Below are 9,938 nucleotides of genomic sequence, written 5' to 3'. Positions count from 1 at the left end.
TACTGTAATATTTTTATCTAAATATGCTACTAGCTTAGAGTGTTTAAATTTTCAAGCACTTTAAAAGCATTGATACTTCTATTATGAGCTCTTTTGCTGTTACAGAATTTGTAAGTGGTTTAGCATCCAATATAAATGCACAAACTCAAGAAAACATAGGGCGCTGAAATGGAAAAGCAACTTAATTTTGCTCTTTTCTCTCTTCCAGTGAACTCCATGGCAGGAAAATCTGAACCTTGTGTCAAGCTGGACTCCAAGAGTCATGGCTTAGGGTCTACCACTAGGGTTAAGAAGTATTTAATATGTAGAGTTATAAACTAGGACACAAAAAAATGCTTACGTGTGGCTCAGCAGTACTTTCCAAGGCTAGGATAAATAATCAAGATGGAATTGTTTTTCCTGAGGTAAGTCTGCCCATGCTTATTAGTCAAGGAGGTGTCTGACTGTCATCACTGAAGTGATTAAAGTAACTCAAGTGTTTCCAGAGAAGCAGCTGTTGTTAACAACTCGTGTCTGAGGCAAGAAAAGTGCTGCATCTGCTCTGGGTGTCAAGGTAGTGAGTTAAGTGGATTTTTTCCCTTAGTTCTCTTCTAAGAAGTAGTAGGACACAAACATTTGTCTTCCATAGACACTGCCGTGCATATTAATTATATAGAGTGAAAAAAAAGATTTTTTTTCTCATGGGAACTTAGGCAGAGCTCCTCTCTTGTTTCTTGTGCCTAAGGAAGCTCTGACTCACTTTTGCTTATTCTACCTTCTACTGAAGAAGCCTTTGTACTACTGTGATAGACTGGATGAAGAAAGATGTAGCTGAAGATGTTCCCTAAAAGACAGGAAAAAAATACCCTTATTAAAGCTTTCAGATACAAAAGCAGTTCTGGAAAAGCTTTTCTACATTTTTTTTCCTTTTTTTGTGTAAACTTGATTTATGATTATATGGCTGTGTTGCAATTTTTCTGGAGTCTGACTCTCTAGAACCAGGGTACTACAGTTCCTCTGTTTGAATCAACCAGACCACCCTCTTGATTTCCCATATTTCATAATAAATACTGCTGTGTTTTGGCACAGGGAAATTATGTGTGCTAGGCTAAATCCTGCTCTTTTTACAGTGGTCTAAATCTGCTAGTGTTGGGCATTAATTTTCTTACCTGTTCTAGGAGAGGCTTCTCAGGTAAGTGCTCAGCCTTTTTTAGGGAATTGTCCAATAAGAGAATAGGAAAAAGGATAGACACCTTGCAAAAACAGAGTGATTGTCCTGTGGTGTGTTCTTTACATCTTAGAAGTAGCTTTTGTCCAAGGCTTTTGTTAAAGCAATGACACTTTTATTCTTAAAGCAGTATTTACTCCATACTTTAATTTTGTCAGGCATTTTGCTCAGGAGGAGGAACTCTTCATTATTTTCCTTAGATATGAACAAATTAAATCCATCTTTTTTTTCACCCATGTAATTATCTTACATGCCACCTTGGAAAAACTGATATAGTAGTTCTCTTTTCCACAAAAACTAGCACCAACAGTATAGTTTAAAGTGAAGTTAGGACTTTTGTTAACCTGGAAATGTAAGGTGTTACTTTATGGTTTTGAGAATCGTGTTTTTGGAGAGGAAGTGTTTTACTAGTAATGATGCCTAAAAAAACATGCACCATTCTTTCAAGATAATGGCCATGTTAATAATAACTGTAAAATGCATGCAAGCTATTTTTATTCTTTTACTTGGTGCAGTAAAGCTTACACAGAAGTGGTCTCTGGAAAGAAATGAAGCAGAATTAGTGATCTAAATAGCATGACTTTTAAATGGGTTTGATTTGTTTGTATAATTAGTCTAATTAGTGTTAACCTGCTTTCTGAAATGGTTTTTCTCCTGTAGCATTTTCTTCTTTCCACTTTTCTGCAGGTCCTCCTCAAATCTCAAAGCTCATATGTTGTACAAATATTAGAGAAAAAACAATATGTAATAAGTCACAGCAGATGAAAACTCAATACTAATTTCTTGGTAGGTAACTGTGTGAAGGACGGCACTGGAAACTTACCAAAATTTTAAGGACTACATCTAACTTGTGATAAAGAAACTGTGCACAATAGCATTTATTGTACCTTCCTTATTAGAGGAACAGTTGCTGCTTGTTTTATTCTCACTAGCAACAGAAGCATGAAATTTAGCTCTGCCCATGACTGAATCCTTGTGTTCCAAGTCTAGCCAATCTTTTTTCAAATAGATTTGAAGAGAAATCCCAGGGAATTGTCAACATCAGTTACAATCTTGAAGTCTGATCCTATAATTGGATGCCACTTTTTTCCTTTCTGTAAAACTTCAGAGGATTGCTCAGATCCACTGACTCAGGCAGATCATTTGAGAAGAACTACTATGCTGATTTATTAGGACCAAATTTTTATATTAGATGCTTTTTTATTTGTTGTGTATTGGGGTTTTTTTCAGAGAGAATTCTAGTATAAGTATAAGTATAGTATGTTGAGTTAAGGACATATTGTACTTTTTCAAAAGTTGATTCCACTATGAATGTAGGAATTAGGCTTATAGTAATTACCACTTTGAGTTACTCAGCATGCTTAGAAGATCCAAATGCCATATATTACCTTTTTACTAGTTGATGAACCTGTAACTGTAAACTCAATTATTTTGGGAGTATTTTTGGACAGTAGCATAGGCTTATTTCCTTTTTATTGTTGCCTGCCATAGCATTTCTTACTAAAGATTCTTCTTTTATTTTGGTTATTATTGTCAGTTTTCTAGCATCAACTACAACTTTTTGGGTATAGAGAGAACTTGAGTTTTGTTATTTTTTTGTACTTAGATCATTAATTGCCATATTTTGAAGAGAGCCCACCAGGCAGAAATGCCAGGGTTTCCTTTACTAGAATTAGTGTTTTAATTACAGGTTTGTCGGGCCTATTAAGTAAATACAGGTGCTATAGCTGACAGACTTTATGCTTATGGTTATAATGCACTTTATTCATGTATTGCCTTAGCCTGGTTACCTTGTTTTACAGATACAGCTGCACGTGATGATAAATCGGGGGTAAAGAATTGTATAAAAAAAGTCTGAAAATCCATCAGTGCTTACAACTCTAGGAGCTTCAAGGGACCAAAATTAAGACTGGAGTCCCATCTCTAGGTGTTATGCAAGAGACAGTAATTTTCCTAGGCTTTAGGTAGCTTATGACTGAATCATATTTATGCAGAAGGTAACAAAATTTTGAAAAGAGGAAACTGAGGCATTAAATTAAGAAAAATGTGTTTATAAAGGCACTAATAAACTGCTAGGTCCCCATTTCATATCTACTTACACTTTGTATCACTTTTCTGTAAATGACTAGGAAGTGATAGTGCAGGATGTCTCTAGGAAAGATGGTTCACCACTTATTTCAGCAGAGCTTGCTGCATGAACACGGCAATTGATGGGCAAAAGCTGAGTTCACAAGTTATGGTCCTTAGTATGCAAAGCACACTGGGAGTGAGCACCTAAACCGAATAAAAATCAGCAAAAACTGTAGCTGAAGTGCAAATCATATGTTAATTATCTGGTTTTGGTTTTGATGTGGCATATATAATTAGCATAGCAGCATGCAAGTAAAGGCACTCTTTTATTAATATAGATTGTTAGCAGAATAGTGGGGGGGTTGTGTTTGTTTTTTAAAATCACTTCCACCAGTGGGAAATGATAGAGGGAAATAAAAAGATTGGCTAATGAACCGGCCACCTCTTTTCAGGTGCGTCGTTGAAGGCACGCTGTTGGGGAGGGTGTACTGATTTTCGGGAGAGCCGGGAGTGGAGGACGGCCAGCAGGGAAACAAGCAATGCCGAGGGCAGGGAAGGGAACAATATTTCCCTTAAGAAAAAAAAAAAAAAAAAAGAAAAGAGAGAGAGGCGTGAAGTCAGCCCGCGCGGCCCGAGGGAAGGCGCTTCCCCTTCCCGCAGGCGCCGGCAGGTGGCGCCGTTGCGGCGCGGGAGGCGCTGAGGGGCGGCCCCGGGGGCCGGCGGGCCCGGGGTGCTCCCCTGCTCTCCCGCCGGGCAAGGCACGGGGAAATGCCGCGGCTCCGGGCCTTTGGCAGCCGGCTGGAAGCACCGGCCTGAACGACAGTAATGGGCCCGCCCGGAGCGTGCCGCTGTTGGGGGCGCAAAGAGCTGAGCTCGCTGTCGGGGGCTGCCTCCGCGGGGAGCCGGAACTGTCTTGTAGGCTTTTGGGACAGCAAGGGGAGGAAAAACCTTCAGGACTGTAAGTGCGGAGCGAAAACACAATAACATCTTTCAGCACCATCTCTCCCCCTTTTAGAGCTGCCCTCAGCGTTACTCAGCTGTGGCTCGGCAGCCGGATGGCCGAGGTATCGGTATGGGTCCGAGTTGAGGTATCTGCTCCTGATGGCTCACGACACTTTTATCAAGCTCCATAGAATTGTTTCTTCTTAATGACGCTTTGGAACAAAAGTTTGTGTCATGCTTCTTTACCACCCGAAATTGAGAAGACCATACAGGCTGTGTCCCCAAAAAGTCAGGAGCTAGTAGGGCATTTTCAGACATTTAACTTATGAAGTGCAACTGCTGGTGTAAATTTCCTTTTGGGAATGCAGTTGTAAAGCATTCGGTGAACACTGCCAGCATGCCATGAAAACTGCGGCTCAGGGAAAGCTTTCATTAGAAGCAATTTTCTCAGTATCTTCTATTTGGCAGACAAAAGAATAAATCATAGTATGTCTTTTTACATGGATTTTAACACAGTTAAACCCAGACAAGGCTGCATTTGAACACTTTAAACTCAGGAAAAAGTTAATACATTACACTTTGGTAGTTTTTAATGCTGTTTGTCTACTTCCGTTTGACTTATCTCAGTACCATCCTCACAGTGGTTTCATATTGGACATTCAAGAGACTCGTATTTTTCCAGATGGCAGGTTAGTTTCTTGTCAATTTAATTATACCTGAATAGGTTCCTATGAAGCTCAATACTCAGTTTGATCAAGGTTTTCTGGCCAGCTGGGCACATACCATGTTTAGGGTTATGTAAGAGGTTTTTAAATGATGTAATCTTGTTCTGTGAATTTTGCAAGGTAAGCATAAGACTGAGAAGCCTCACCTGGCTTATGACAGCAGCAGAGCTCTAGTCTGGAGATATAAGCTTTGCTCTTTACATTTTGTTCTGGCAGGATTTTGGGGAGGTGTGTTTTTAACGTACTGTCGTTAGCATCACTTTGCTGTTGAACTGGAAAGCTCCTGAACACATCCAAAGCTTTTCTCTCTGCTGTGCCCTACTGTGCTTCTGAATGCCTCATTTAGCATCTTTTGAGTTATTTAGAATTAATGGGAGCAATTATTCGACTAATGCTTTCACATCAAGAACAGATGTGATGACAACAAATGCTCTTGGACGTTCATGTTCTTGTAAGGGTAGTATTGCTTAGGCAAAACAGTCTTTCAGTTGAGACACAGTACAGCAGTGTTAATTTCTTAAAGCTTGCCCTTGAAGATGGTGACCGCTGTAAAACACATCAGACTGGATAGGATGATTTCTGCCAGACAAGACGATTTCCTCTAAGAAACAGCAATTCAGGTCTTTCAGCCACAAAGTCTTATGAAAGCTGATAAAGAGCTTTTGAATATCTCATCCCACAACTTCCTATCAATGTAAGATCTACCTGTTATTGCTTGGTAAAGTAAAAAAAAAAAATTATTACACTGAGAGTCTTATAGTAAGTGCAAATAAAGTTTCTTAGTGTTTCCATCCTTGTAGCATTATTTTTTCACCTGTATATCATAGTTCTGTATGGAATTTAAAGGCTATATAGGCCACATACCCCTCATTATCTTATATTTTGGCTATAAATGCCTTAAAGAAGTCTAAGTTAGAAGTCTGAAAGTTGAAGGTGGGGTGTACATAGGGATATCAAGCATGGCAATGCATACCTTGTTAGTAAAAGTATTTACTTAAAAATGCTACAAGTTGTCCTGTAGCAACGCTAAAGCAAATAGAGGCATTTGGACTGTATTGAGAAATCCATACCAGTGTTCCTACAGAGATAATAATGAACACTCTGCTCTCTATCCCCAGCCATTCCATTAGTTCAGGCACCAGCAAACCAGTGTGCTGTTCCAAATATTATTTTATGCTTTCTTGGGCTTAATATTCACAAGCAGGTGACTGTCAGGTTTAACCAGATGGGTGATTTCTGTACAGTTTCTGATCAGGCAAGCACAGTCTTTGGGAAACTGTAGCTCCAAAAGTGTTAAAATAAAGTATACTCAAGTGCTGAACACTTCCCTCCCTGGATGGAGTTTACAAATAATTTTTGTTAGTTACTGTCTTGTGCTAGTTACAGGCCAAGAAGTAACAACGAGTAAGGAGTGTGTGTCTGTAGACTCCTGAATCTTTTGGATAGGTGAAGGATTAAGAGGTATCATTAATCACTAGACTTTAGTGGACACAGGATTCTGCCCACACAGGGCTTGTCCATATTTCTTCCTGCCAGGCTCCATGTGTGCCACACTGTCAACTGCTATACTGCAAATTCAGCTTTCTTCTGCCTATGATTTCAAAGGAGAGAAATACATGGTTGACCTTCATACCCTGTGATTTTATTACTTTTTAATATCTTCTGTGCAATTTTATTTATTAAGTATTTATATTGTCTTTGTGAGCCGAAACAGATAAGTCTCATTCTTGGAGGAGGAGGAAGAAATGGATTTGCAATCATTCCTTTTATTCAGTGCTGATCAAGAACTCTTGCAGATGTTCTAATTAATGCCTTTATTTAAACATGTGTTCATGCCTAACTTGAAGCACGCAGATAGTGTTGCTAGTGTGACAATGTTTCCTTTTGTAGAATTTGAGCATTACACTCAAGAGATCACTTTTTAAAACTTGTTTTACCCTAACCATATACACTATAATTGAATTGAGTAATTTATTTTTTTCTAGGGCATCTGGAGAGAAACCTAATGGTTCACAGAAAAAGCTAACTGCCATGTCAGGAATATATACTATTACAAAATAGTGTAAATAGCAAATATTGTCATTATAGTATCTATTTTCAGTAAATACATTGACATGGGAACCCAAAATTATGCAGAAAGCATAGCTATGTAAGTTTCTCCTGCAACAATTGTAAGTAGCTAATGACTTTTTTCTCTGCCAGGGTTTTCCTTATCACCACGAGTAGGGTGGTGGCTATTTAAAATTCCTTGGACTTTTGTGCTGGCCCACACCTTGTGTGTGTATGTGCAATTATCTCTGTTCTGCTTGTTCCCATTTAACATTTCCAGTGCAAAGCTTTCATTGATTGAGTTGTTATTTTCTAAGTTACAAGCATGTTTATAGAAAGAAAACAGATTTTCTGTATAGTTTGTGCCACCATAGACTTCTGGTGTCTCTCCTATTGAGGTGTAAATTGTTAATGAGCTGAGCCTCACTGTCCAAGATCTACCAGAAGAAAGTGTAACAAAATAATTTACTTTTCTAACTGGAGTTACTCTCTATTGAAATATAAAGGATGATACAATAATTCAATTTCTTTAGACAAAAAAAGTGTAAATTATACTGCAATGTGGCCATAACTTGACAGAAAAGATCTGAAACATGAAAAATCATGCTTAGCTGCTGAATGTGATGAAAAAACTCAGTGTGATAAGGAGGCATACTTCAACTCTGTGGAATATCTTCCTTGAAAGTCTTTTTTATCAGTAGTCAATTAGACATTGAAGACACTTAGGTTTAATCAGTATGAAATGAACCTTGGCTACTCCTTCATTTTTGGGCTTCTACAAACTGAGGCTTTGGTAGCCATCACAGTACAGGTGCATGTGGTGAGTCTGGACCAACCACTGCAGAAGGTGTCCAGTTCCATATGTATACCTAGGGCAAAGGCCTGTGCCTAGGAGAGCTGCCTACTGATTTTATTGCCTTTATTGTGGCATTTTACTGTCTTATTTTTGATAGAAAAAGTGATATTAAGCTAAAGTTGGCTAAAGTTTTGATTTCAAGTCTTCACAAATTTTTAAGATAATGAGTGTGACTGTTGGGCTCACTGGAAATTTTAAAAAGCTTGAACCAAAATGGCTCACTTCCCTACGTTATTTGCTAGAGACAGTAAAGAGACGTTATGGAAATTACTTTTAGTGCATTGTGCTCAGTTTTGTTATCCTGAGTTAGCAGAATGGGGAAAAATAACTCTGCTTTTGCAGCCTTATTGTTGCAGGTTGAAAATTTGAGCTGCATGGCAGGAGAGAAAAAGTAACAGTATGTGAAGGAATGATCCAAATTGTTGGTTAAGGTCTGCCCTCATTGCTGTTAGCCTGTATGTAAAAAGCCAGCTGGTAAACACTCCTTTTAAAAAGTAAAATTCTTCTCAGTTGATCATCTCTAATGTTCTTACTTCAGGTTTTTGACTCTACATTTGCTTGTTCCTCAACAAACAGCAGTACTCCAAATAAGCAGTCTTCTGCTGTTTATAATGTCTGAAATTTATTAATGAATCATCCTTGCATTACTTAAGCATATTTTAGAAAGTTTTAGCTTTTTAGTGCTGGGATTGAATTCTTCAAGGTAATTTCAGTATATATGTTTTTATTGACATAGCTATTGAAAAAAAAATCTTATTTTTTTCTTAATTTCAGCTTCCCTTAAACAATAAGTGGATATGTTTGTAGTTGGAATTTACTGTAAAACATTTCTTATGTTTTGTATGGTATTTGCAAGCTAAAACCATATGGGTTTTCCATCCTTGTACTTCTGCTGTTACTTTAAAATGATGCAAGCATGATATAATTGCTACTGTAAACCATTGTCTGACCTTTATTTTAAAAGAATTGTCTTGTTAGGAGCAGAACTAAATGTAACTATGCAGCTGTAGGAAACAATGGTTGTTCTACCTTGTAATTGTACACTCCAATCAATAAACAGGATGCCACAAAGTTCAAGCTTCAGGATTAGAGCCCCACACAGAATAAGAAAACATAAAAAACATTAGTAAATGCTTTCTGGCTAAGCTATTTAGAAATGCCATGGTTGGTGTAACTTGTACTGCCAGCTCACTTTAGCATTAGGCTATCCAAACCTCCTATGGGGAAGTCTGAGAAATGTTACTTGAAGGTAATTTCCAAGACTTTGTTCTGCTTTCCTGATTAAAGCAGTTTGCTTTGAAGTCAACAGAGATTTATAGAGTGTGCCTCTGAGAGGAGTAGCTGGCCTGTAAATTAAAGCTCTAATTGCTTTTTTCAATAAAGTTGTTTTGAGGTTGTTTCTGTGGTGTTGTGCTAAGAGAGTCTGACACCATCATGCTTGGATAAGGGCAAGAGTCAGTCAAGCTCAACCAGAAGGAACTGCTCAGTAAACTAATTGGAGTTCCAAATTATTGGACTAACATGAGTAACATAGTTAAAAATGATTCAGAAGTTCTCTTTCAACCTCTGAAATGTAATAAAACTTGAAAAGGACCTCCTTATGTGAACATGTCTGTAAAAAATTTGGGAAAAGTTCAACAGAAAATTTATTTCCATACATTTTTTGTTACAGTTTAAACTTTTAAAACAGTTATAGAAGTTAAAAGGACTGAAAATGCAAATGAAAGAGAAAGATGAAGTAGAGTTAGTAAAGAAGGACAGAGGGGAGAAATGAGTTACAGTTCAGTAAAAAATGTAAGATAATCCTTGAAAATGTACTGAAAAGTTAAGTAGAAATGGCCAGCATGCATGGAAGATGACTTGTAGCTGTGCAGTCAAAAAAATAGTGGAGTTAGTATGAGGAAAACTGAGAGACATTCTCTTACCTGAAGCTACAAGTTACTAATAACAGATCTATTTTCCTCTGTTCTCTGCCAACTGGAACACCAATCCTCCCTCCCTCCATATAGTTTCCTCTGCTGAGAGGAAAGAGGGAACTGCTTACTTGGATGACAGCTTTCTTAAGGGCATTTGCCAGTATGACACTTGT

Source organism: Sturnus vulgaris, chromosome 3 (genome assembly GCF_052056855.1).
Source record: "Sturnus vulgaris isolate bStuVul1 chromosome 3, bStuVul1.hap1, whole genome shotgun sequence".
Lineage (NCBI taxonomy): Eukaryota > Metazoa > Chordata > Aves > Passeriformes > Sturnidae > Sturnus > Sturnus vulgaris.
This window is presented reverse-complemented; position numbering follows the sequence as displayed.